Source organism: Dermacentor albipictus, chromosome 5, assembly GCF_038994185.2.
Source record: "Dermacentor albipictus isolate Rhodes 1998 colony chromosome 5, USDA_Dalb.pri_finalv2, whole genome shotgun sequence".
Lineage (NCBI taxonomy): Eukaryota > Metazoa > Arthropoda > Arachnida > Ixodida > Ixodidae > Dermacentor > Dermacentor albipictus.
In genome coordinates, this window is record NC_091825.1 from 103,317,578 (window position 1) to 103,345,553 (window position 27,976).

The following is a 27,976-nucleotide window of genomic DNA, read 5'->3' on the forward strand; positions in this document are numbered from 1 at the left end:
TCCAGCGGCCACAGAGACTGACCTGCTGTTCCCAGTGTGTCCACAGCTCCCTGCGCTGCGAAGCCTGCTGGAGTTTATAAGTTCCACGGGAACAGACACCCTATAAGCGCCCGCTACAACGCTGGCAACATTACTGAGGACTGCCACCTGTCGCGCATAGTGGAGTCTATTAGGCCACATCCTCCCTCTTTCTCTATCATCTTTCACTACCCACTCCCTCTCCCCTGACGACGCTTCGCCGTGCTCCCAGACGGGTTGCAGAATCAAGCGTCCTTCCTTTCCTTAGATCACTATCATCATTCGCGGGGCTGTGCGGCGAAAGCACGTGTCCTCCCCCTCGTCCCGCCGCGAGATGTGTGAACGGTCAGGCGCGAGGCGTCCGCCACAAGGCTGTTTCACATGGTGCGATTTTCAGTCCGCGACACAGCGAATTGCGTCGCTCAGCGACCGCCGCGACGTTGTGGACTCTTCGCGACTGGATTCCGACAAGTTGGTCGCGCCGTCGCCGAGTCGCAGCGATCGGCGCGATGTGGGAGGGGCAATGTGAGACGAAACAAAGCGCCGTCAAAATAGGCGCTTCCCTGTTTTACCTCGCGTTGGTAGCCCTGTGGAGCAATGTCACGCGCCAGTTTTAGTTATGTCTTAATAGGGCGTACCCACCAGCGTCTGCGGCTTAGGAGCTTCATATAATCATTTTTCTTTTCTTCCACTTACAGAATTCGTTTAAAGGGAGAAGCTGCACGCTATCCAGGTCGGGAGAAGGACGCCGATTCAACATAAGGCACGTGCCCACTTGACCGCCACCGTCGTCAACCTCTTCATCGCTACAAATTACGCCAGCTGCTTATACATGCACACTCAATAGTAGGTTGTTCTTCTGCACAAGCAAATGCTCATCCAGGAAAAAAAGTTGTGGCTTCAAGAGTAACAACGATACTTGAGTGTACTAAACAGAACCACCCAACCGACGCCGCACAAGCCGCACGCACCATACTTGCGGTATTGTGCCAGCGCCTCACTCACCGTTTCTGCAACCTGTCGTAAAGTCTCACTGCATTTACACGTTAAAGAATGGTGTACCAATTCTATTATCGAATAATAATAGAAAAACTCGAATATTTGTCTAGTTTCGATGTTGTTTTTATTTAACGATGCAGGCACGGATACTTCGTGAACAGGAGGCAACCTTGCGCATCGCTGCGACGGAAACCGCGCTGCCGCAAACGCATGTGTGAAAGCTGTGAGCGAAAATAGCTCTGCGACGTGCGCGGCAGAACGATTTTTTTCGCCCCAATCACGCCATGTGAAACAGCCTACAGTCGACGCAATGCCACGCGTAGGAGAATAATGCGAACAAACCCGCAGAGTCGGCGCGAGCGCTATCCGTGTGAAGGTCGCGCCCTTCCTGTATATATATACCCCCCACCTCGCACTTCTATAGCAGTCGTGCGTACGAGAACCTTCCAGCCGAACGATAACGCAAAACACGCGAGCGGTAGGGCGCTAAGAACCGAACAGAGTGACCGCCGTTTGTTATGACATTGTGGCAGTCTGAACGTATACCGCAAGTTGTTAATGGGTTATATCGTCCCTGCACATTAAAAAAAAAAACATGTAAAAATCGCCGCATTTGCGTGCGAATCCACAGTGATGTAGGTCGTTATAACTGCGGTATCATCATTATGTAGGACTCTCATAACGTATAAGCGAACTTACACAAAATAAATAACTGCACCAATCAGTACCGTTATCATTTTTTTAAAGATATGATGTGTTTACCCTGTAAGAACCATGTCGTGGCATTGTGCACGTGTACAATACGTGGGAGGCTGGTTTGAGTCAATTTCAACGCATATATAACAACACCGCATCGTGTCGATACCGTGCCCAGAGACCTGGACAGTGGAACCCCATGACGACCATCAACAGGGAAGCGTTCACGACCACTGTCGCCGCAAAGTGCTCAGGCTGAGTTCGAGTGAAGACGTGATTGATTTACAGTCGAGTTCTATATATACGCGTGGCCATTGCCACCGATGGCAAGCTAAGGATATATAGCTGCTCGCAAATGTGACCGTATATATTTCATCAAAGCCTTGCTTCGCCGAAGTTTCAGGCATGCCAATCCGCTGGTACGGTTTAGTCTCGCTTCTTTTTCGTACTTGACCGCACGAAGGCCTCCCCACAATAGTGCATGTGTGTGTGTGTGTGCGCGCGGGTGTCTCGAAGGGAAGTTACACACGTGACCTCCGTGCCTCTTTGTATGTCTTGGTGCTAAACGCGTGCGTGGCGTGCGCTTTCAGGGTGAACGCGTGCTGCCTTTCGCGAGCTCTCCTTAATCGCCGCATCAGCCTTGGCCGAAAGAGAGTGCGAACCTCGGCGGACATTGGAGCGGCATCTGTCTTCCTGAGATAGCAGCGCCTTGCTTTCTCCGTGGTCTCTAATTGCCGCGATAATTAAGAAGTTTGGGCCCTAAGTGCTTTCACCTTTCTTTATTGTTTGCCTTTTTGGCTACCTTGTTCTGTTTCTTCAAGGGAGCCACGTGCAAGTCTGCTGGCGGGTATCTGCGTATGCGCCGCCGCGGTGGTGCAGTGCGTATACGATGTTCTGTAGCTGCAAGCTATAGGTCACGGGATCGAATTCCGCGGCTGCATGCGGCGGTCGTGTTTCTTTAGGGCCGTGAGGTAACAATCCTAAAGCGCTCGCGTATACTTTGGCGTTAGGTGCAGGTTGAAGAGCCATATAAGTGGTCAAAATGTTAATCCGGAGCTGTCCACCGCGCCGCCTGGATTGCTATCTAAGCAAGCTTTCCTTCGCGCGCTAATGCCCAACATTTATTAATCAAAACTATCATGGGCCACATGGCTAATAGGGCTGAACGTTAGGCTTCCTTGTGCAATTTAAGAGAGGGGTTAGGTACAGTTCACACGACACACCTCTGTGTATTAAATTGCGTGAACTTCGGTGAATTGATAATTCAGAGTAAGCTTGCAAATTCGCGTCACCGAACGGGACAGAGGCAAAGAAACGGGAACAATGAACAGCGCCATGTTTGTTGTACCTGTTTCTTTAAATTCATTTCCCATGAGCCACTCCGAAGCACCTGTTAGGTGGGGACACCCTTCGGGCTGGGGAGGAACGCCCATTTCCAAGCGTTGAGGTCCCGTAATGGTCGAGCACCAGATTGGGGAGCGCTCCTGTACTTATTTTACCGGTAGGTATATACGCGGTGACAGCTCTATAGTCTGCCCCCCACAGCCACGGCAGACGCTTTATACTCGCCGTGATTGGACAATCACGGCGCCCATAGAGTTTGAAATCTCTGTAGGGTTCTCTTCGAGATGAGAAACTTTATAGATCAGCCTACTATATGCCTAAAATAAAAGACGGAAAAGTAAAAGCACGCTGTCGAGCTGGTTCAACGTGTACGAGACGCCCCTTTCTACGTTTTCAACAAATAATAGAAACGCGCGCATCATGCTTCGAGCATTAGCATCTATATATTGCTGTGTGATATAAGGCGGAATTTAATTGCAAGTTTGTGATTAGCTGCACAAGAGAACTGTTCAAAGTCTGCCGGCTTCTGCCCACTCTATTTCTGTGAGGAAAACCGGAAGCTTGCGCGCACCATTGAGCAGATCGATAGATCGATTGCATGTTAACGTTGTATTGGACGCCCAATCTGAAGCATAGCCGCATATATATGAAGTGATAGGGTTATTTACGTATCCAAGCTGAACGCATTGTCAGCTACGAGAGACGCAATAGTGTAAGGCTAAGGATAAATTTTGGGCATAGCTGCCCAGCGAGAGAAAGCCGAAGGCAGCGAATCATCACGCCGAGTCATCGCGTCATTTCACGAACATTCCTGTGTGCGTGTGTGTGTGTGTGCGTGTGCGTGCGTGTGCGTGCGTGTGTGTGTGGTGTGCGTGTGTGCGTGTGTGTGTGCGTGTGTGTGTGTGTGTGTGTGTGTGTGTGTGCGCGCGCGCGCGCACCAGTCAATGGTCGTTATCTACGAGAGAATCTCGGCGCGTCGGTCCCATCGAGCTCACAGACACACACGCACCTGCCGAATCGCTTGTCACGCACATGCGGAGAGGCGAGGGCGTTCTCGCGAGAGAAGCCCCGTTCTCGAGGTGCACCGCGCGTTCGCGAACTGGGGCGGTGGCCTCCTACCGCGAGCCGCAGCGCCGTCGCCTTGTTCTCATCACTCGACGCCGTCACATCAGCGTGAACTACTAGCACCCGCGCAAGACGCCGCAGCAGCGCTGCAGGCTGCCCTCGGCACGCGAACGTATACCGCATGTTCCGCAATATAATCAGCTCCGGTATCTAAGCATCGCACACGCGCATGCACTCTCCGCTCGGCCATCTGCCTTCCATTTGCTTAGAACAAAAGCATCTGCTGAAAAATAAATAAAAAAACGTGCAGATCCAACGCACATGTTACATAAATCTGTGTGAAGCGAATCTTTCGGAAAGTGCATAATAAACGCTACATTACAACTATATGCGAAGCGTGCCATTGTGTTCGTTGTCGTCTTATTATGCGACGTGAAAGCTAATGCAATGTTTATGTTTATGCGCCGCTGTGGTCACAACTTTAACTTTCTCATCAGCAATGTGCGCGCACCGTGCCGAACTGCGAACACCAAATCAGGCGCCCCTATCTGTTCAGATGTCGGCATTCGGGAATGTCGCGGTAAGTTATGTTAAGGAATACAGACTCACAGAAAAGGTACGATGAAACTGAGTATAATGTGTTACGGGCTAGCGCCAGCAACGGCTGGAGCAATTAAAGCGACCACACGGAAATCTCCACGAGAAGCGAAATCTAGTGATATTTGTACAGCTGGCCACGTTTCATGTTTTATTTATCTCTTTTGTATCTCAGTAATTGTGCACTGTCTAATTTTAACATGGCTTAGGATTATATAACGAGTTACTGAGGCGGACTTCGTGGTATCGTTATAGTTACTTCGAACGAAAACACCCGCATGTACTGTGAACGTCGCTGGCGTAAAAAGTAAAGAAGGGCGAGGCGACGGGGTCGGAGTGATTATGCCCGGGAAAATGCGGTACCTACGGGCGCGGCACAATGCGAGCGGCGTCCCGCTAAGCTCGAGTGGATGGAGGCAGCGCGCCGGCAGCGCCTGTCTCGGCTGCCGCTCTTGTTCGGCTTGAAGACGCGTCAGCGATAAGCTCCTTTGTTCTCGAGGCCGCACATATATCCACTGGCGCGTTCCACTTTACTACGGACGAGACTGAACAGTGCTTAGCCGCGCCTCGCTGTTTTCGAGCAATCGCGTGGAAAGGCTCGCTATTTGCTCTGCAGACATGAGCGATGAGGTAGGCTTCCAAGAATAGAGGAGGAGAGGGGGAGAAAGCAAAACGAGCGGCTCTCGAGAGGCACGTATAGAACGTCCCGGAAATGGCACGCACGAAAGTTCGTGGGAACGGCCGTCCGAAGTGGTTAAGCCCAGCGCCCTCGACGCTGAGACTCCCCTGGCTTCTTTTCTCCTGGTGGATATAGTGCGTTCGTTCGTTCTCGGTGTGAAGGCCTCATCGCAAAGCAGCAGGCGAAAAACAGGCTCGGATATCCGAAATTCCGTAAACGGGCTTTCCCGCGCGTTCAAGCTCTTCTATAGACCTTCCTTTTCAGCGACCACTAGTTGCGCGCACTGCGCACCAGGGGCCGCCACAGGCGCGCCGCCATTGAACGCCTTCTGAATCGGAAGCAAAATATATGCATCAGCCGCCGCCAGCCGCACCTTTAATGTTTCGCCGAGAGGTGCGGGATCGCTTAGTACTGTGGCAGTATTTATTTAAAATGTGAAAGAGCAGAAGGAATACGTGCTCTACCGTAAACTGCAAGAACTGCGCCAGAGATTTACAGGTGTCGGGTGAGACTGTGTGCGAGCTTCATCCGCCTCAGATGCGCAAGGAGTGTCCGTTTTTAAGTCCGTTCTTCATGCATACATTTCCGCAAGGTTAGCACAAGAAGCTCAAGCGCCAGCGCGAAATAGCCAATGACAGGCAACCGATTGCCGGCAATGACTAACAGGCTAACACCACCTGCAGCAACAACACAGCGTTACCGCCACGGCACCTGCATGGTACAAAATATCACGGAATGTTGAACTTGCATAAGCACGCAAGCCAGCGCTGCTTCCTTCCCACGCAAGCGCAACTGACACACTCGAATAATTTCACTTTTCATAGCAGCGATGTCAAACTTGTAACAATACGCAGACACCACGAGTTTTCTTTCTGCATCAGGTATCAAAGCGATCTCCGAGGCGCGTGACGTCACGAGGCACGCGCGTGACGTCAGGAGGCACGCTCGTGACGTGGCGTCGCAGCCAATGGGAACTTGGGTGTCGTTTCACTGCTACATGCGCCGGATTTTTCTCTCAATGAAACATTTGACGCTTTCGCATCAATAAGAAGGTAAGCTCCCCTACGCACGTCGCCAAGGGAAGGCGATAATGGCCGTCACACGTACGTATATATAGTTTTGTAGTAGATTTGTGCCATGCAGTGAAATGTGGGTGTTCCAAGTTCCCACCTTTGTTTCTGTAAGTTATAACTCATTTAAGATGTCATTAAGCACCGTTACCCAATAGTCCAGCTGTCCAATATGCTTAGACTTAGCAACGAAATCAATGAGGTACTGAATTTTTTTTTTTTTTACATTCTCAACGTTTTCTGCCAACGGTGCTCTGCCAACACATCTGGCGATGAGCAACTTCTCAAAGACTGGTATCTCTAAAATGCGAGCGCCTTACGTGCGTAACTTACTTGGACGAACCATTACGCTTTCTGTTGAAATCGGCGGTGCTTCAGTGCTACCAGACGAACAAAAGTTAAAAGGCGCAAAGCATTTACTGAAATATTCATAAAACATATATTCCACAGAGAGAGATAAAATAGGTCTATATACGACAAGATTTAGTTAAGCGCATGTAACGCGTACTTGGAAAGCGACTATAGGTACATTATTGGTCTAGAACACTTGTAACAGAGGACTTGGTTAAGGATGAGGAGGGGTGTTCTGGTGCCAGAACACCCTGCAAAGTTTTTTTGTTGTTGTTGTTCTTATGATAATACCTTAAAAAGATAAGATATTATGGTATCCCGGATCACCTGACGGCGTGAAGGGGATTATTGGGCGATTCGACTGTTGCACATAGGTAGCAGTCCCCAGATTAGCATCTAAATTAGCTTTCTTAAATATATAGGTTCCGTGCTGCTACCTTTGGACCGTTTTGTTCTGTTTAGATGGCTCACTGGAGTGAGGTTGAAGTGATAGGTGCATCTTGTACTTTCTTTACCAGTATCTTCAACCGCGGGGGAAAAAAAGCCACTAAAGGCATCTATAATGAATACACTAAGTAGTCCGCTAGCTCAGTCCCTATGCATGACCTGAATAGCATACACGCTTTTCAATCTCTGGCTCCTGGAGTAAATGGTCATTATGTAGCTAACCAGTATAATCACACATTTGTATAACAACACATAGCCAAACGTTTGAGCACAAGCGGAATCAAAGCGTACCACTATAGAAGCACGCGAGTGTCGGTGCCAATATATCCCCGCATGCGAAAGAATGTGCGCGTTCATGCGGTTATGACTTCGCAGCTGGTACGTATACACTCACCATACAAAGGCACTAACGATCCGAAGCTAAAACAGAACGCGGTCACGACGTCGCTGTTCACCTGTGCGAACCGGTAAATCTGTCTTCGCAATTGACTCTGAAGAAACGGTGGTGCGGAACTTACGGCGGCCTCCCGAAGCGCTCGAGTATATGCCAACCCTCAGCAGAACACGTGGCTCAATGCGATTCACCTACGCGCGCGACCGCGCGAACACACAAACACGTACGTTCACATACGCACGCGCGCGCACAGTTCTCGTGTATAGGTACAGCGGCATGCGGTCTCTTCTGCCCCAAAAATCGCAGCTGTTTCCGACGCCTCGTGCGCTGTGTGACGGACTGACACGCGACATCGTTATTTGCTTCGCTCACTTCTCGTAAAAAACTGATATTTTCATCCGCCGGAGAGGACGGCCTAGTTCAGTACTAAGTCCCATTGTGCGCCCCAACTACTCTTCATCGTACACTTACATTCCTGATAAAGGAAAACTGTACAGACGTACCCGGGCTCGTTCTGAAGCCTTGCCTTCCTGTTAAATATGATGTGCAGTCGCAGCAACAATTTTTGTACGCAAGGGCTCAGGCTCTCGAAACGCGAGATGTTGGTACATTTACTATAGCGCAGGCTTCACGTGTGAGCTCTGGGCTGAGTGAGCAGGTTATTGAGCTTCTTCTCAGATGAACCCCCTCCCCCTTCCCCCTCCAATAGCGGATTGGTTTTTGGTTGAGTAACGAAGCAGTAGAGTGGATGTTATGTCACGGTATTATGTCTTGTGGAAGCAAAACGGCAATTAGTCACTGTGAAAGAGAGAGAGAGGCCAGTAGAAATCCCGTAACGCCCATGCAGTCCGTTTGTTTGTGCGTCCGTCGATCCGTATACGTCTATCCATCTATCCATTTCGGTGACAGCTCGTTTCAATGGCAAGTGACACAGCGCGGCATGAAACGCGAATCACTATAGCGCATGGAATACCGACCTCTCCGCTCACACAGCCAATGTTATTTCACAATATGTAACTGATTCGCCAGAGGAGCCCCCCGTCAAACTCTCTGCTGTGGTGCGTTACCTCATGGGGCGTTGCGCCGTATATGTCTTCTGTGCTGTCCTGCGCGTCATCGAAACGGGATATGTAGTGTTCCAAGTGTCGCTAGAGCGAGTTTGTGTATATATAGTCAATTCTTTATTCCCTCATCGAATCGTCCTCGACGAGAAACAATATCTATCTATCTATCTATCTATCTATCTATCTATCTATCTATCTATCTATCTATCTATCTATCTATCTATCTATCTATCTATCTATCTATCTATCTATCTATCTATCTATCTATCTATCTATCTATCTATCTATCTATCTATCTATCTATCTATCCCCCTCTCTTTCACTCACTCACTCACTCACACACACACACACACACAGACACACACACACACACACACACACACACACACACACACACACACACACACACACACACACACACACACACACACGCTCTCTCTCTATCTGTATCTCTCTCTATGAGCGATCTGATAACTTAAAACACACGCTGCGCTATTCTTTTCAGAGGTATAGTCATGGCGCACACACGCTCAGAACACGCCGTGGCTGCTGCACGGACTCATCCGTTCATTATTCACCGAAGACTCTGTACGCGCAGCGTCCCGCGAGCACGTAGCTTGTGACGACGCAGGAGGCCAAACCTCATTTTGAGAGCCGTCGGCTGGAGCCGTGAGGGTCGTTAAAGAAAAATGGCTGCTGTCGCCCGATGAGCGACGCGACGTGCAAAACGAAGGTCAACTGCGGGCCCCCCTTCCGTCCGGCTTCCCCCCGAATACACGCGCCACGCCCGCAACGGAAAAGGTTGGACCTCGTTGCGTTTCAGCCGTCCCGCCCCATAACGAGATTTCCCCCGAAAAAGAAGACAAAAAGAAATGTGCGAAAAGCAAGCGTGGCAGTTGGTATGCCATGACTTTTTTAGGTTTGTAGCGCAGCTCAGAAAGAGCAAAACGCAAGGTGGAAGGGGTAATGAAAGGGAACGGAGAAGAAGCGCAAAAAGGAAGGGGTAATGAAAGGGAACGGAAGAACCCCGTTCCCTTTCATTAACCCTTCCACCTTTCTATTTGCTCTTTCTGAGCTGCGCACCAGCCCCCAAAAAAGTACGAAAAGAAATAAAAAAAAATAGACAAAGAAAGAAAGAAGGAAAGAAAGGAATAGAGCCTGAGAGGTAGCCGCCCTTCAAAACGGCAGGATATATAAGCAAAAACATGCCATTGCTGTTTGCGGTATAGGCGTAATAAGTCGGCGACGGCAAAGGAGTGTTATTAAACTTAAGTCAGTTTATGTTTGTTAAAACCATGCATAAGAGCAGACTGCAGCGTCCAGCTATTAAACTATGGCGCGAAAAAGAAATTTTCAATGACAGTGGCTTTTGAGGAATAGATTTGTCGATTACTCTTATACACTCCGGGTATAGCGTTCTCTTTTAGTTCCTTTATCTAAGAGTAGCCGCCATGTCTTGCATGCAAAACTGTCCGCATAGAGGCGATTCACTGAACAGCAAGTAACGCGTTGAAGATTTTTAATGGGAGCACAGCTAGAAGTTTACTGGGAACAGCATCGTATCACATAAAAGTATTAATTATTAATTAAGTATTTAATTATAAGTATCCCATTTTATTAATTAAGTAATTATTAATTAACTAATTAATTAATTAATCTTTCTCGGGCCAAAAGACTGGCGTCGGAAGTTGCTGTAGCAGCACACACATTTACGGGCAGCGCTGGCTTCCATTCTCGGAAGTTTCCGACAACATTTTGGCACTTTTGCGCGAGTGAGGAGCTGCCACCGAAGTTTCACACACAGTGACTGGAAGTGGCAACGTCAATCGACTCGATTACTAAGTGCGACGCTGTTCGCACCAAGTTGGACCGTGTGTATTGGAGGCTATGTTGAGACTGACCGCAGAATGTAATTTAGCCCTTACGGTCTGCCTAAAGGTAGAGTTTTGATTGATTGATTGATTGATTGATTGATTGATTGATTGATTGATTGATTGATTGATTGATTGATTGATTGATTGATTGATTGATTGATTGATTGATTGATTGATTGATTGGAATGTCCGCCACAACACAAACTACGATACACGTCGTATAGAAGGCGGGCTGTGCATTTGACTCACTGAAGTTCATTAACGTGCACCTAAAGTTCGCTACGCGAACGCATCACCTCCCCCCCCCCTTCGTTAGAATGCAGCCGCCGCGGCCGGGAGTCGAACGGGCGACCTCTTGCCGTGTGGTATAATGTGCGCTAGCCATTACTCAATGCGCCAGGTGCATGATTTGAAGACCCGCAGGGGATAGTGAAATATTTTTCGCTAGCCTGAACAGTCCGGAAACCACGAAACCCACGGAAAAACTAAAATGAAGTTATGTAACACATTTTTTTCTTCTTTTTCTTTCTTTCTTTCTTTCCTCTTTATTTTTTTAGATATTCGTTTGCGTTATTCCCACATCGCTTCAATTTCTTTAGTTGTTGATCATTTTGAGGCTCTATTTCCACGACTTTAATACTGCATTGCAAGTGAGTAGCCTATACCGCCCAAAAAAGTGCGGGGGGGGAGGGGAGAGAGCAATCGGAAACGCGCATTTACTGAAACGGATTCAACTATTCCTCGCGCGTACTGCACCCAATAAAAAAAAATGCACCGCGGGCTCTACATCCACAATATTTCGCTCGCAAACCAATTTCTCTGTCACGCGATCGACCGCCGCATTCTCCCAAAGTGCTTGCAAACTCAGCTGTTTACAGACTAGATGACTGTCACTGCACAAAAGAAGAGGGGGGGGGGGAAGGGGGAAAGAACAAATCAAACAAACCAGCGGAGCAAGCGAATGTGCAGACTTCAATGTAAGCCGATGCTACGTCCGTCCCCCACCCTCCCTCGTCCCTTTCGTTTCTTTTGATTCCGAGAAAGGTGAACGCAACCGTCGTTCGACACTCGTCGGAGCGCATGCATTCTTTATGCCGGGCAGTGCGGCAGCTTCGAAAGGGCGGACTCTGGTTCGGAGTCACGTCCGGCCTATATATATAACGCTGCACGCTTAGGAGCGCCCACGTGAGCAGATTCGTGCACGTTCTGTTATGCCTCTTCCAGGGCACGTGGTGCGGTCAGACTTGTAAAAAAGACGCGATAAAAATCCTGCACATCCAAAACCCTATCGCAAATCGAGTGCGTGCGAGTGATTTATTTGGACGAAACCTCTCTCCAAAATTTATTTGGAGAGAGGTTTGGCGACTACGAGGTACTCTGTCGCCGGCATCTCCACAAATAATAAATTGTCCGACGATCAAAGGCTGATAGCATGAGGGGAAAAAAAAAGAACGAAAAATAGCATTTCAGCAGTAAAGTATACATTTCATAGACATGCTTAAGCAGCAGGTTATCAGTGCTATACAAGTAAGTGCGATGCTTAAAATATGTATTTATTTTAGTCATATATGCAGTGTGTATGCAGCCTGTGACGGGAGGGGGAGGGCAGAATAGGGGGAGGGGGGAGGCGTGTGGCGAAGAAAGATTCGCTCTGAAAAACGAGGGGACCTTCGTTAAATGTAATCGAGAAGCATTGTAAGCGCTATGCCCTGCGCCCAAACTTCACAGGGTAAAACTAAAAGGGTTCAACAGAAATCGATGCGAAGAAATCCGGCCGCACTAATGCGATATAAGAACGACATAAGCGCACACGTGTATACGCCCACTTCTTCTGTCTGAGTCGGGAAACAATGGATGATCATTGCACTCTGAAAAGGACTCGGTGTGATTATTCGGGTATGTATTGGGGTCGCGTGCCTGATTTGAAGAAAAAACAAACAAACAAACATTGGAGATACAATGACGGTCTTCACGTCAGTTTTATATTAATCCAACGATGGCCCGCAGCCTTGACCGTGTGGTCTCAATTTCCACACAATGCGCTTAAATCTATTGCGACTTAATTCATAAACCTTATTCGTCCTTGACCTTCTTTGTCTGGCTCACGGCTAATTTCCGACTGTGCAGTGTTTAAATACTTTTGAGATATTTTGTACAACTACATGGCAGAATATATGTATACCATTGAATGGTAATGTTATAGAGGGGCAGGCTAGAAAAAAAGAAAGTGAAAAACAAGCAACCTTCGCTGAATGGGTTAAGCTCTACTCAGTCTAAAGAGGAGATCAGAGCAGAATTTTTTCCCGCCCACAGCAGCCACGCTATGCTTCGAATGAACCGCGACCCATCCGACTAATTAAACCACCCTGCCGCCCACGTCAACAGTTTCCGGCCCCGCAGGCCCCAGTTCATAGCCGCGTAAACAACGGCGGGGGTTTCCTGGAACGAGCGCACCACGGCCGTGGCCCCGGGAGACGCAATCAGGCGATGAAGGCACAACCCGGCACCAACCGCGATCGGCCGCGCCGGACCACTCCGATCTGGACACCCCAGCGCGCGATGGCTATACCACAGGCCGCGGCAGCTGCAAGCACCGAGCGGCGGTGATCAATGGGGCCCGCTTTAAGCGAAGGCCAGTCATTCGTCGCCGCCGCCCGTGCCAGGGCGATCCCGTCCACGCCGCGTCCTTCACCGCAAACCCTCGCTGCACCTCAGTGGAAGCCGCTCCAGCGGCTCGGCGGTTGACCGTGGTCATGGCGACGGAACCACAACAAAGCGTGCCTCCTCGAAGCACGTGCAAACACGAACCGTCGCCGCCGGCGTCGACCGAGGACAACGCCTTCTTTCCCTTATTTTGCGTTCCCCCGCTCGCCACGGCTTCGTTCCTTTCGTCCCTCCTTTTTTTTTCTCTCTCCCGCCACCCTTCCTATTTTCCTCGGAGCGCGCGTAGTAAACAAGTCGAACCGCGGCCGAGCCAAGCCCGCGACCCTGGCACGAAGGCGCGCGAGTCGGTTGCCGTGAGAGACATCGACCCCACGCGGGGCCGTGCAACGACGTGGCTGACCGAGACACACCGCGAAGTCGGGGGAGAAGAAGGTGGGGGAAAGCATACACTATACGCGATACACATTGCATCTATAGGAGCTCGCTTTGCGTCGGCTGTCGCGGCCCAGCGGAGAGCCCGCTTTTGAGTCGGTATTGCAATAGAGAGAAAGCACGCGGGACGAAATCGAATCGAGATGTTTGCCAGCTTCGTCTTGATGTTACGAAAGCAGGCAAAACTACTTTGCTGGCCACGCTGTTCGAGAACGCGCATACGAAGAATATGAGTGTTGAGCCTATGTGATTGTTACCAATCTACATTTTTTTTTTCTTCTATGTAGATGGCGTAACCTAAACCATATTTTTTTTCTAATGTGTTATTCAAATAGAAATGTATAATGTCATGCGTGTATGACTCTGTGTAGCCAACATACACTTCGTGTACCTTCCCTGCTATAACCTCTGACAAGATTGGCAGTATTCTTAAATAAATAAAGTAATATAAAATAAAGATATATAGACTCGACATCTGCATTTGATTTATTCTGTCAATGGTGTTTACTAAATGCAAGAATGCGTGAGAATTAAATGGCAGCATAGGGCCCCCATATATCCCAAGGCACAGGTAAGATTCCAACGCTGCCCCTCAACATTGGTCCTCAGCGGTATGGGTAGGGGGAGGTCATTGTCATGCAGTTGCATCCGCCTTTAGCCCCTATATACCAGACAAGGTATGGTATGGGTAGGGGGAGGTCCTTGTCATGCAGTTGCATCCGCCTTTAGCCTATATATACCAGAAAATGTATTGCCTAAACAAAGCATTAAAAATACAAGACATATTGGAAAGCAAAAAAAAAAAATAGAGGTGCCGCGGAGACATGAACATGCAAATTCTCAACAACAGCGAAAGAAACGGAACAAAAGGCCAAAGGAAGTTTCCGCGCACGCAAGATTATATTCGTAAAGGCATTGTGCACAAGAAGCACATCGTAGTAATCACAAACATTGACGCCACAAAGTACTTGTGAGCTTGTAGAAGTCTGCCAGTCCAATCGACGTACACGGCTGAGACCATGTGAACAACCTCCATAAACACGAATCACGAGAGCAAACCGTAATGCAGTAAAATCACGCTCCTGGTCAGTGCAGGAGCTCAAAAGCCACCAGCACGGTGTCGACTCGCGTGAATCGACTATTCGGAAGAGCCCACTTCAGCTCGAATTGCAAAGCATCTATAGCTTCATCGAAGTTCACTCAATTTAATCCGTGACAACGAGGCGATTTAATACATAAATGGATGCGCAAGAAAAGTCGTTATCCTCTTGCTGCTTCATTCTACAAATTCCCAAACGAGATCATGGGTCTAGAAGTAAAGCTGGTTGCATTTGTACGAAGCCAGCTTGTCCTTAAACAGTCGTCAGGTGGCCTCTCGCAAAGTTTCAAGGCACGCTTTTCCAGCAAGACACGCCTCGAATATCGACTTGGAGAGCAGCATAGAAGGGACTTGGCATGAACGATTTATACCGGTTAGAGTTGTGATGCGTGATCCATATTTAGACAACACAGTGAAACATGCGTGTAAGCAGTTAGACAGAAGACAAACGACGAACTTCGTCTCGTCTTCACTATGCAACGATAACCATAACATTCGTAAGAGCAAACGCATTGGCGAAAAACACGTGCACAGTCCTGTCTGAATCTAGCGTCGGTATATATCATGCATATAGCAATATCTGCAGCCAATTAGCTTAGCCGTCTTCTCTGGACCACCGGCCAGAACGTTCACGACGTGAGAGGGGCATACTAAAGAGTAATAATCACGTCAAGCTCCATAAGAGATGCGGCGTCATTCCCCACAAACACAGTAAATAGACCTGAGCTGGCGGTCGCAAAGCTCCTCCGTGAATCAACGCGTTTAGAAAACCTGTTCCGCACGCTCTAACACAACAAAACCGCGCCAGAGAAGCGCACCACGCCCTCTGCTACGTCGTATTCGTTAAAAGTTTACCTAGCGAATGCTGTCGACTCTGCTGGCCATGTATAGGCGAAAGTAACGAAAGTCGGGAGGGAAAGTGGAAGGCCGCTTCATAAAGCCTAACGGCATTCTCACCGCAGCTCATTCGTATGCGACTTCGCTAAAGCGCCGGCGTTGTTACGCTCGCAAGAGCGAAAACACTGATTAATCACCTGAATGGCGCATGCCCGGCTCAATAACTCAGCCCTCCCCCACCCTCCCCTCCTTGTCTGCAAAGCACCAACAAAAGGGGGACGCTATACGAACACACAGCTTCGAAGAAGCGAGGAAAACTCAGAGCACGGCCTCGCAATTGCAGTCTCAGTGCATTTCGCGCATACCCTGCGATGAGGTAACCTGAACGCGGAAAATAGAAAGAAAGAAAAAAGAACAAGCAAGGGAAAGAAAGACGCCCACGAAAGTTTCATTTCTATTCTATCGCCGCGCGCACCGCATGTTGTATGCATGAACGACGCCGAGCGACCTCGCATTCTTTTCTTCGTGCCCTTCTTGTCCTTCTCTTTTGTATACGGCGCCAGGCCTCGAAGAACTGTCCACCGCCGTTCTGGTCCGCGGGAGGCCAGCGGTAGGCGTAGCGTCGCGGCTACTTCTGCCACGCGCGAGCGGCAGACGCCCTTCTTCTGCTCCCCGGTCACGCTCTGAATGAGGAGGCATAGCAAATGATCCATAAAAAAAAAAAAGGAAAGGAGGAGGGGCGATCGGCCAATCCCCGAGTCTAAGCGCGAGGGAGTGCGCGGGACGGGTTTTCCTTCTATGGCCATTCTCTTGCAAACTGGCTTTCTAGGGCTTCTGCCGGCAATCGCTTTCTCGGCGTGGCTCAGCGCACGTCTCCCGGACGATGAGGCGAAGTCTCTCTTCAGTGTGGGTCCGGGGCCGCCTTCATTAGATGGCGATAGCGCGCCTCCTTGCAAGAAAACTAAGGCAATGACGGCGACTCTTTTTTTTTTCTTTCTCCAGGCAAAGACAAAAAGGAAGAGTACAAAATGCGAGTTCTCTGTATCCAACTGAAAGGTGCCGTCCCCCCCCCCCCCCTCTGGGGAGTAACATTAAATCAGTTTAAGCTGGTAATGCATTATTTTTACTTCTGTTCATTGGGCGAGGAAAGTCTTACCATTACTAGAGAAAATGAAGACCTGCCTTACTTTATCGCTTTTGTTTGAACTTGGGGAGGAATTTGTGAAGTCTCGGATTTCGAAGTGTCTTCTCGCTCCTTGAAAGTTCTCGAAACTTGCAAAGTTGAACATTTGATTTGCAATGCAGCCCTTCTTTTAAAGAAAGGTCGCAGTTTCGGCCGAAAGGCGAGGCATCGATTGCGATAGCAAATTAGTGGACAGCTATACGAAGTAAGGATAGTAGCTTTATCGGCCGTGTAAACGTAGGTATACTATACCGGCGGACTAGTTCGTGTGGCTATGAAGGGAAAAGTACAGGCGCGATGTGTTACCGCGCTAAGTAGCGCGGCAGCGTTTGACAGTGCTTTTGGATGCTCGGAACAGACGATGAATCGACGCAGCTTCCTCGTGCGACGGTTTTGCGTTCCAGACGCGGAAGGGAAAAGCCGCAAAATAAGTAAACCTTTACAAAGTATTGAGGGACTTTGCCTTTACACTCATTGGTGTGTTCGGTCTTATTTAATTATTGCTAATAAGGTGCTAATGTTTTCTCTTCCCCAGCCTAAAGTAACGTGGATTAAAACGCGGGACTCTTTCCATAAGCGCCCTCACTTGTGCGCGCCTCGCCTCCGTAGTCCGCGAGTAGAACTAAATTGACAAGCATGGTGTCACGCGCATGCAAGACAACAGGAACACGTCTGATGACCGCGGAAACTCGCTGTCAAAGCGTTGCAGCGAGGAAACGCGGCAGCAGAAGCGAGCGAATTGACCTTCGCGCAGCCGCTCGCTTCAACGCGAACTACGCCTTGAAGACACAGTGCAGCGCGGACTCTGTACCCATCGCAGATGGCTTTCAATATACAGCGGCCCGGAGTAGAACGAGACCCTTCCCCCCCCCCTCCCAACCCTCCTCCTGAAGCCTTGCGCGCGACGGAAGGCGACGCGCTTCCTCTCCGCTTTCCTTCCTTGCGCGCGCGAGATTGAGCCACCATAGTCGGGTCACCGTCGCACGCTTTCACTCGCACATACAGCATACGGCGCATGGCGACGATTTTATCGCCCGTAGAATTCATACGGGACCTCACGGCGATGCCACGGTGACGGCAGAAATGCCCCTGGAGTGTCGATATAATTGCTATCGCAATTAAGAAAGAGAAAATAAAAGAAAGAAAAGGACCTGTACTGCACAAGTCTACAATGTCTCGTGCCGTTGCAGAGTTTTCACTGTGTTCCTCCAACGTGCGTGCGCTAGGTAATTGTGTGACGAAGCTGAGTCGACAACACGGCAACCTTGCTTATGATCCGGTGCGCGGTATTGAGCTAAAGAGTTGTGTCTATCCCTCGTCCTTCCATGAAGCGTGCAGTAAGCCGTCAACGATAAATTTTTCGCTTCCAAAAAAATGGCCTTTAGACGCAAGCGATAGGCATCCTTCGGTGCTATTCTCAGCAGTACGTGTCTTTGATAACACCATGTATGGTATATAAATGGCAGTTTCCTTGCTCCGACATGGTGCTGCACTCAACTACAGCGTCGTCTTACAAGCAGTCTCACTGCGCATGCAAAGAAGTTGCAAAATGTCGGGCAATTTTTTTTTTACTTACCACTCGTAGTGACGGAGGCTGCCTGCGAAAGAGAAGAAAAAAAGAAAATGAAGAACTCGATTAGTTACTCTGAAAAACAGTTACGAATCGGGCATGCGCAATGAACAAGTAATGAACGATCTATTGCTATTAAAAAAAAAAAGCGGCACAAGCAGTGCGTAGAAGTGCACTTATATACTATAGCCTTCACGATTTATTGACTGCGCAACCTGCGCGTCTTTTTAATGGACCTTGAGTGCGCTACTTCGCACCCCTCAGTAAAGACTAGTCTGTAAATTCGCACCTGTGCCACCGATAATAAATTTCAGTGCGTCTTACATCTGTGACGCACGCTCTTCACGGAACGCACACAAGGGTGTTCTTGTAGAATGAGTTAGGCCAGTAACTTTTTTTCTCGCAGTGAACGACCGTCGTTTCAGCTGTCAGAGAGGACAGACAAACGACCGAACAGGCTGTCAACCTTTCACGCCCCGAATAGTGCAGAAACAATGGATTTCTTCTCAGCTGTTTGCAGGGCTGTCATGGCGCGTACAACCAGGTACATCGAAGATAATACCAACAAATGCAGTGATTCTCCTTTTTGTGCTCGTGCTCTTACAGTCCCAGGCTGCGCGGTGCAATAATCATATAGCGACGACCGACAAATGACCGCGATGTTTGTATCACATAGGCAAAGTATTTACATTTTAGCATATATAATTAGCACCATAAATGCATATGCACGGTGCGTCGCTCGCTCTCTATTAGCCCCGAGAACGAACACGGGCGGCGCTGCGAGCGCCGCTCGCGTGACGTCAGGGCACGGCCTCGCGCCTGTCGTCTGCTACAGTTCGGGCGTTGTCCGGGCGCTTTCTGCGGTGTTTTCGTTTGTTCGTCCTCGTTCTCTCTGCTTGTATACTTATGGTGGTCGTCTCAAATATATTTTTACGACGTCTTCCTTTGCGAACATTTATTCAAAGAGCTAATTTCTTAGACAACAATGCAGCTCTCGAAGGCAACAGTACAGTGCCAGCCGAAGCGACGCAGACCAGCCCATTGCGGGATTTTCATACGCGGATCGACAATCGCAAAAGCATAGCCTATAGGAATCCAGTTATGATACCACACCTGCCGCGGTGCAACAAGTATGTCACAAAGCTGGCTATATATGATTTCTACAGCAGTTACGTTGATTTTATTCCGCTAAAACAGGTTTGCTCACGACGAGTAGTTCATGGTATAATATCGAATTTTTGCATTTCCTCACAGAAAGGCTCCGCAGTAGCACGGTGACTTAACTAATACTGGAGCTTAGATTCTACGCGCCTCACTTGCTTCTTTAACTGCTTGTCAACATTAGGCGGTTCTTCACGTGTTTATTTTTATTTAAGCGGAGGAAATTTGAAGTAAAGTTAATGAAGGCTTACAGCTATTTACAGAGTACAAATAGGAATGTACCAATATATATTCCCTTTTCCGTGCTACACGTTCAACTCACCTCTTTAGAGCGCCTTTGTTAATGATTAATAATGCATGTTATGTTCCTCTTTTTTTGTCTATTTTACCAAGTGTATATCATTTATTTATTTCAATGCCGCAGTGTGTTTTGCATTGTTATCGTGGAAATATTTCACTGTGCTTTCATATATTGTATAACTGCAATGTTTTATGGCCACTATATAAATGTAATTTATATGGCGCTTGATGTGTTATCCCATGCAGCCATATTGTACCTAAGAGGGTGAGGTTACCTCAAGCCGCGTCTGTGCGGCTTTTTTCCCTCATCCACCTCCATTTACCACTCCTCTGTACATGTGTGTGTGTAAATGGAAATTAAAAAATCAAATCAAACTCACTTGAGAAATTTACTGGTGCTTGTTGCTTGAGGAATATACATGACGAATCTGTTTGGCAAACTGACACAGGCTGCTCGCCCCAATTTTTTTAGTGAAGTATGCCTGCTGGACCGCATAGCTGCAGCCAGAAAGCAGTCGAAGCGTCAATGACTAGTAGTATGGGACATATTGAAGATATCGAAATTCCCCCTGTGGAGGGTCAGAAATCAAGTGAAAGTATATGCAAGGCTTGTGGTGCTTTCTTTATGAATGTTTGCGATTGGATTGGAGCAAACTTAAATTAGCCTGCAAGGTTCTCTTTTATGTACCGACGAAGCGAATAGTTATCCGTTTGTATAATTAAATAACGCTGGATCGAGACATGGTGAGACAAAAGGTGCTTGAATTTTCCTTTTGTAGGCAATCTAAGCTGCGTAGTAGTAGCTCGAGAATACTTTAGCCATTCCAGTTGGCGCTGTAAAAAAATGCTTTATGGTTTTAATTCGAAGTTGAAGTGAACTGATGGGTTTCGCGAACATAGCGAGCCTCGCCATACGGACAGTCGATTGCTACCGTTACGTGATCAGGGGTGTGCCATATTGTCGATAAAGGCTACTGAGGGCCACTATGATACATTTCATCACTTTCAATTGAGTGGCTCTCGATCTAAACAACGAAACTTTTCTCTCAGGTGATTGCTACTATGGTGTTTGTGAATTAACTATGTAAATACTCTACATGACACGCCGTGCAGCCATGAGCAATTCGTTTTTTGGAGGCCTGTTTCAGAGGGGGATGAAAGTAGCAGCAAACATTTTCATAAGAAATGCGCGCCTAACTATTTTTTTACGCATTAATGAATGGCCATATTTGAATAGAACAACACACCAGAGTAATAGGAATCATGATGACAGCTTCGCTGGGCAGTGTCTTTCTAACATCGGATAACATGTTGACGCCAAGTACCAAATTTTTCTTCCACGTAAAATGCAATACCTCTCATAGCTAAATACGAAAGGAATGTTAAGTGTTTAGCGAAGCATCATACACAACTTCGCGCGTTGAATTTGCAGATATTCTTTTTTTAGTCAAAATTTACCGATAGACACGGCGCATATATGCATTGCAAAAACTTGTAGACCCCTTTAACGCTACTTAGCTTGCGATATCCAAGCCGCAAAGTTTCTCGACTCGCACGCTTTTGAAGAAGAAACTGTGGTTAAGGTATGGCAGCTGAAAGAAGCCGACTTATTCTTCAATACGTACGGCTCGAGCCGCCTATACCCCAAGCATACACGAAGGGAACGAGCGTGCGCGGCAGCCGAGCGAGCCGGAGCGAGCGGCGTCCTGGCCGTGACGTCACTCGCGAGAGGGCGCCATCCCTCTTTCTCGGGGCTAATAGGCGTGGTTGGCACGTAAACAAAGTTAAAAAAACACATAAATAAACAACTTGCAAATAATATCCACAGGTTCTCGGTGTGGACACGTAAGACAACCAGGTGTGCCGAGGCTTCTCACAAGTTTTGATTCTGTGCACGCGGAAGGCTCCTTCTTACCTACACTTATCGAACGTTGTACCTACCGGCACTATCTAAGCCAGTAAAAGACTTGCCACGCGATACGATATCGGTGACAGCAGGCGCGGAAGATACAGTGGGTAACTCCCCATTCGCCCTTGTCACACTGCCGCAGAAGGTTTCTGTCCTATAGGGAACGTTTGAGCTTATTGAAACTGCGGCCACTCTCCACCGTTCGCTTCATTCTTAAGCTTCATCGGTGGGAGCGCCAACGCCCAGCCCTTCTACACACGCCCTCGCCTGCGGGGGTGAAGTCACAACTGCCATCCCCGTGAACATCCGGCGCGCATGCCTCAACGTGCCGCTTCGGCCATTGTCAATGAGACAGGCCGCGTGAATATTCATGCACGTCTAACGGATCCTCCCGGCCTCGATTAATATGCTGCGTCAGCCCGCGAGGCGGCAACGGCGCGTGAACTCTAGTTAGGTGGCCCCCAACGCTAGAGGCCTTCGCTCTCTCTCACTGCACAGCCGTCATGCAGTGTCCAGCAGGTGCCATACTCTGACGAACACTGTCGCTTCTGTGCATACAGTGTATGTACCTTGCGTTACTTTTCTCTTTCTCTCTCTGACCCGAAATAAAAGAGAGGGATGGATCACCGCAGCCTATTGTGTTCTTTATGCCCGAAGGCCGCCGGGGTCACTTTCCTGTCGGTAGCGCGCATGTGAGTCACGGTGGCCTGGAGCACTCGATAACGACAATGGATTGTAAGGGAAAACAAAAGAAAACACCAACGTGCGGCGTAAGGGCGTGACGTACGGTACGATGATGGCCACGGTAGGAGGGACCATCGTACACGACCACAAAGCATTAAAAAAAAAAGATATGATCTGCGTAAGTGTTCACCCAGGAGAGGGGAGGGGGAGGAGCTTTTCTACCTGGTAAAACGAATCAGAAACGATCACTGTTTACCGGGAAATTCAGTTTACCGCCTCTATTGGCGGTTCGTTCGCGGTGTACCTTGACACTGACACCGCACTCCCCGCGCATTGTTCTGGCGCAAGAATACAAGAAATGACAACCGCTGAGCAAGCACGGGCGGCAGCGTTACTCAGGCGCTCCCTGGTGCAACAAAGAACGTTCTATACAGTATAACACCGGTTGCTTAATCACCGCTCGCTCTCTTTCTCTTCCTTTTTTATTCGTGTGTTCAGCTTTCCTCTGTCGTTACAGAAGTGATCGCCCTTTTGAAAACTGAGACTCGTTTTTTCTGCGAATTAAAGCTCATGACCCCAGATCATCCAGCTGAAACAATCTGTCCGACATGAACTCGAAACACAAGCCGATTCAGATGGTGTGAACGCCCGCGGAAATAGAAGAAAAAAAAAAGAAACAGGTTTCGCCCGCCTGAAGAGTCAATAAATAAGGAGGATGATACCCAGACGTTGTCTTCGCCGAAAACTACGGTAATTACTGCTTTATTATTACTTTTATTTCTCGTCGCACAGTAGTCTTGAATAATGCAGTTTACACGTAACTCGCCGGCGTTTAGGCGTCGAGCTGGGCCTGACTGACAATATTCCTCCCACACGTATTTGCCCGTTTCCTCCAAAGTTTGTTTAGCAAAGTTCTCGCATGGTAAAAGGTCACAAGGCAAGGTTGCACGTCCACCACGAGTCACGTCGCGCGGTCTCGCCGCGTCATTACTGTGAAACACTGGACGAAGCTCGCCACGAGCTCAGTTACCGCGAGAAAGACGAACAGGAATTAAGGGAGAGGCTTAACCAAGTGCAGCGCTCTGTACGCAGCGGCGAAAGTAAGCAACAAAGAAGCGAGTGCCGGGGCCACACCCGCAATAGCTCATTCGACCGGAGACCCATCGTTCCACGCGCGCCAAATTTGCGTGCAGCATAGCGTCGAGACCGTGGCTGCGAACGGTCAAGCAAATACACGAGCACGTTCCGTAGTTCGGTCTTCGCCGTATGCTTCGCGCTGGACATTTTTATCCCATTCGTACATTCTACGTCACATTTTGAGAGAGCGGATGCAGTCTCCCTTGTTAGAATATCTGAATGCCGGAATTGGGCGCGGCCCGCACAAGCACACGCACGTACGTTTTTCCAGTTGCTCGGCAGCTTCAGGTTTGGCTGAGCGGTTATGACTTTCTGGCGGTCAACTCGACGTCATTCGTTGTGTTCCTGACCGCGGTGCCCCACATTCGGATGTAGGCGCTCGTCAGAGCTGCGAGTCATCTGTTTGCCTGTTCATCATGCCGTACCAACAAGCCAAGTTATTCCTACACGCTATACGGCAACAGAACGCAGCAAAAACTCCGATGCGCCGAGATATACGGTACCCGAGAAAAACTCCAGGTGGTCAAAGCTGTACCCGCGTCACTCCATTAAGGATTCACGCTCGCAGCTTTTCGGTGCTACAAGAGAAATCGATGGGTTACCGCGCTACGACTCTTCCTTTCAGAGCGCGAGCTGCCACGCCCTCGCGAGCTGCCACCTTCGGGAAGCGCTGCACGCAACTAGTGAGAACAGCAGTCGGATTTTCGTGTACCGCAGTTGAAGCGAAGAAAAAAAAATACAGAGACGAACCGTGCGGGAAGGGTGCGGGCAAGGGATATGCCTACATCACGCCACTGGCTCTAGCGGCCAGGAAACACGCGCGGCCCTGCTATTTCGGCCGGTGGTCCGTCTTTCGTCCGTAAGGACGCGGTGCACCTCCGCGCCCGAGGCCGCAGATTGCGCGCGCGCCCCGTGCGGCGAAAATCCGCCCGTGACCGAGCGGCACGCTTCAGCTGACCGGGCGGCCTTGTCACGCCAAGCGGCAGCGACTTCGCCTTTACGTGCGTACGTGCAGGGCCGCCGCCGCCCGCCCCTGGCCGCCCGACTGCCACTCCCGTCTCGCTAACTTCGTGCAACGCAGCGAATGCTGTGCTGCGCGTTTCATAAAACAACAACAACAAAAAAAAGCAGAGCTCGCCCATTGTACGCTGTTAAAGCTTCCGCGAAGCATAACTTCAGTCGGAGTTGCGCGGAAGGCGTTCAGAGGCGGACGATCGTGCTATTCTCCTGGTGAAAGCTAACGCGCGCCAACCGGTAGCTTTCACTGGTGGTGGTGAAAAACATTTATTGATGAGAAGGCCAAAGTAAAAAAAAAAATAAAAAATTAAAAAGCAGCGTTGTGGGCGGCCTTCAGGCTGCCGGTTGTGGCGTCCAGGCCATGCCTAGTCGCGACGTCCTCCGCCCAGTTCACCAGCCGGAGTTGGATATCCGGCTCGGTGCTGGACAAAGCAGCCTCCCACTGCTGCGGATTGCTTAGGCGCCAAGAGGCAGGGGGCAAGTGTGCCGGGCAGGAGAATAGGACGTGATCGTAATCGGCGCGGGAGCCGTCACATAAGCGACAAGCCGGCGAGTGCGTCCCGGGGTGGAAGAGGGCAAGACGTGCGGGAGTAAGATAGGTATGGGCCTGAAGGTGGCGCCATAAGTGTTGGTGGGGTTGGGAAAGGGATTGGTGCGGAGGGGGGAAGGTGAGACGAGAGAGGCGATAGTGCTGCGTGATATCGCGGTACGTGAGGAGCGCGTCGCGCGTATCCATTCCCGGCGGGGGCGGGCTTGCTCGGTCAGTCGAATCTCGAGCGATAGAATTGGCCGCCTCGTTACCAGGATGGGCCGCGTGAGCGGGCACCCAGATGATTTGGATGGGGCGAGAGGGAACGGTATCGGAACGCAAGATTCCTATGGCCGGGTGTGCCACCCGTCCAACCGCGTAGTTGTAGACCGCAGGTTTAGAGTCGCTGAAGATGTACTTCGCGGAGGTTTGCGTGATGGCAAGGGCAATAGCTGCCTCCTCGGCCTCGACAGAGGTAGAAGTGTAGACTGAGGCAGTGAGAGTGAGTCGGAGAGAATTGTCAGTGACGGCAAGGGCATGTGCTGGGTAGCGGCGGTACGGGGCAGCATCTACGTAAGCCACGGCGGCCTGCCGTTCGTACTGACGCCAGAGCGCGGAGGCTCGCGCTGCTCTACGGGAGGGGTGGTGTTCGGGATGCATATTTTTAGGGAGGGGTTTAACGGTTAGGAGGGGCAAGACATGGGAAGGGATGGGCAGTGATGTGGGAAGAGGAATAAGAGGGGAGAGATTAAGGGTGGAGAGAAGTGCGCGACCCGAGCGGGTGCGGGAGAGACGGAGGAGCTGGGCCGTGCGATGGGCCTCTGTCAGCTCCGTCAGGGAGTTGTGGACGCCCATCGACAGTAACCGAGCCGTCGACGTGGATGTGGGAAGGGACAGGGCTGACTTATATGCGTGGCGAATGAGGCTGTTGACTTTGTCTTCCTCGGTACGAGAAAGGTAGAGATACGGAAGAGAATAAATGAAGCGGCTGAGAACAAAGGCCTGGACCAGGGGGCGGAGGTCGTGTTCGCGCATGCCGTGGTGGCGGTTTGCAATGCGGCGTATGAGGCGGACAGTGTGGTGTACAGTGTTTGTGAGTCGAGTGATGAGGGTGGTGTGCTTGCCATTGGACTGAAGAAAGAGTCCGAGGATGCGGAGGGTAGAGACGAGAGGAATGGGTGTTTCGTCAAGGTAGACGGTGAGTGGAGAAGGCGATAGGGGGGCCGTCCGCCCAGGCCGAAGGAGCAAAAGCTCCGATTTGGCCGGGGAGCAGCTCAACCCGATGGCCCGGGCGTGAGTTGCTACCGCGTCCACACCTGCCTGTAGAGTGGTCTCCATGTCGCCAAGATTGCCGGTGGTCACCCAGAGGGTGATGTCATCGGCGTAGAAAGCATGAGACAGAGCTGGGATAGCTCGTAAAGCACGTGCCAGCGGGAAGAGGGTGCACTGCACGGCGTTGCTGAGGAGAAGTATACGCCACGCGGCATTGCGCAGTCGCCGTCGCTGCAGGCTCTCCCCGCACCTCGTCGCGTGTTTCTTGGGGGGGCTTCCGCTGCAGACCGGGTTACGCGGATTACGAAACCGGCCGCCGAAGAAGAAGCCCGTATCTCTCTCGTTTGTATAAACTGGAAGCAAATAAATAATGTATACGAAGAGCCGCGATAAGGTCTCTCGCCTAGGATGGGGCCGCTCACTGTGCAGTTTTACCGCCTTCGCCTTGCGCGCCCGGACAGCACGATAACGAAGAAGACGACAGAGATAACGTAGGGCACCGCTTAATGTTAATGAATTCCATTTCTCATTCTTTCTTTCTTTTATTTTATTTTTCATTTTATTTTTTCTTCGAGAAGGCGGCGTTTACGCTGATAAGGCCAGTCGCAGTACTTCCGGCAGTTCTTGCTGATCGGTGGCGATAGCGTATCGATCAGTCATGGGGCTCTCCATCCGATTGAACGTTCGCTGTCGTTCTGCAGGATAGGTCGACATTCATCGTCGACCGAAATCAGCCGTTAGGCCAGTGAGACTGTCTCTCACTGAATACGCAACATTAAAATTTCGAGTGTGGCGATGAGTGAGGTTAATTAAAGCGTTAGATGTACAGGTTGAAGTGTTCGAGTGTGCAGAGAACGCGGCGTACGATAAGTGCGCGCTTTTTATTCTCATTGTGCTATCCCAGCCATCATATTTTTCCGATATCCTCCTTGTCGCAGCTTTTATTAACTGCAACAAAACTCTGCCTTTCCTTTTTTATTATTGTTATAGTTATTGTTAATTATCTTCTCTCTCTTATTTTCTTTCCCCGTGACCTTAACGAAATCTCGCCGGCCGAGACATCGCGAGATTCAGACAGACAAAGGCCGATGATCACGCCTTGTTTACAAACAAGGCAAAAAGCGTCTGCGAATACAGCGACACTTCCAATGTAAGCAACATTCCCAGACCATGTGGCAACGTCCTTTAATTGTTCAGAGACGCGCGGGCGGGAAAGTTTGTCGGTCCGTCTCTGCATCGTCAGAACTCGCGGCTCCGTCACTGAACCACGAAGATTCGTGCAGAGTACTTCTCGCAGAGTACTTTCACGTAGTCGCATAGCATAGCCGAAGTCACAGCTTACAGTTGGCAAACCGGGCAACCGCCTCGAGAAGTCAAGACTCGGCGGCTTCCGCTGTGTGGAGTACAGGAACACTGGGGGACGACGCATCTACCGTTGACTCCTGACTTGTTTGTAAACAAACCGTTGTTGAGTATTTTTTTTTCTTCTATAATATACGCGAGTGTTTTGTCTTATTCTTCGCAAAGTGCTGCAGACGCACACCTGCGAACACACGTACCGAATTGACTTCAACGTCCCGGAAT

At 49.7% G+C, this 27,976-nt stretch overlaps 1 protein-coding gene across 1 annotated transcript in view; it reads right to left on the bottom strand.

Moving 5' to 3' along the window:
* bdg (sodium-dependent transporter bedraggled) overlaps positions 1 to 27,976 on the bottom strand; it is a 196,377-nt gene that overhangs the window by 87,722 nt on the left and 80,679 nt on the right. The window contains exon 2 of the mRNA XM_065437072.1: positions 18,390 to 18,411. The gene's annotated coding sequence lies outside the window, so the exon portion shown is untranslated. The remainder of the gene's footprint in view (positions 1 to 18,389; positions 18,412 to 27,976) is intronic.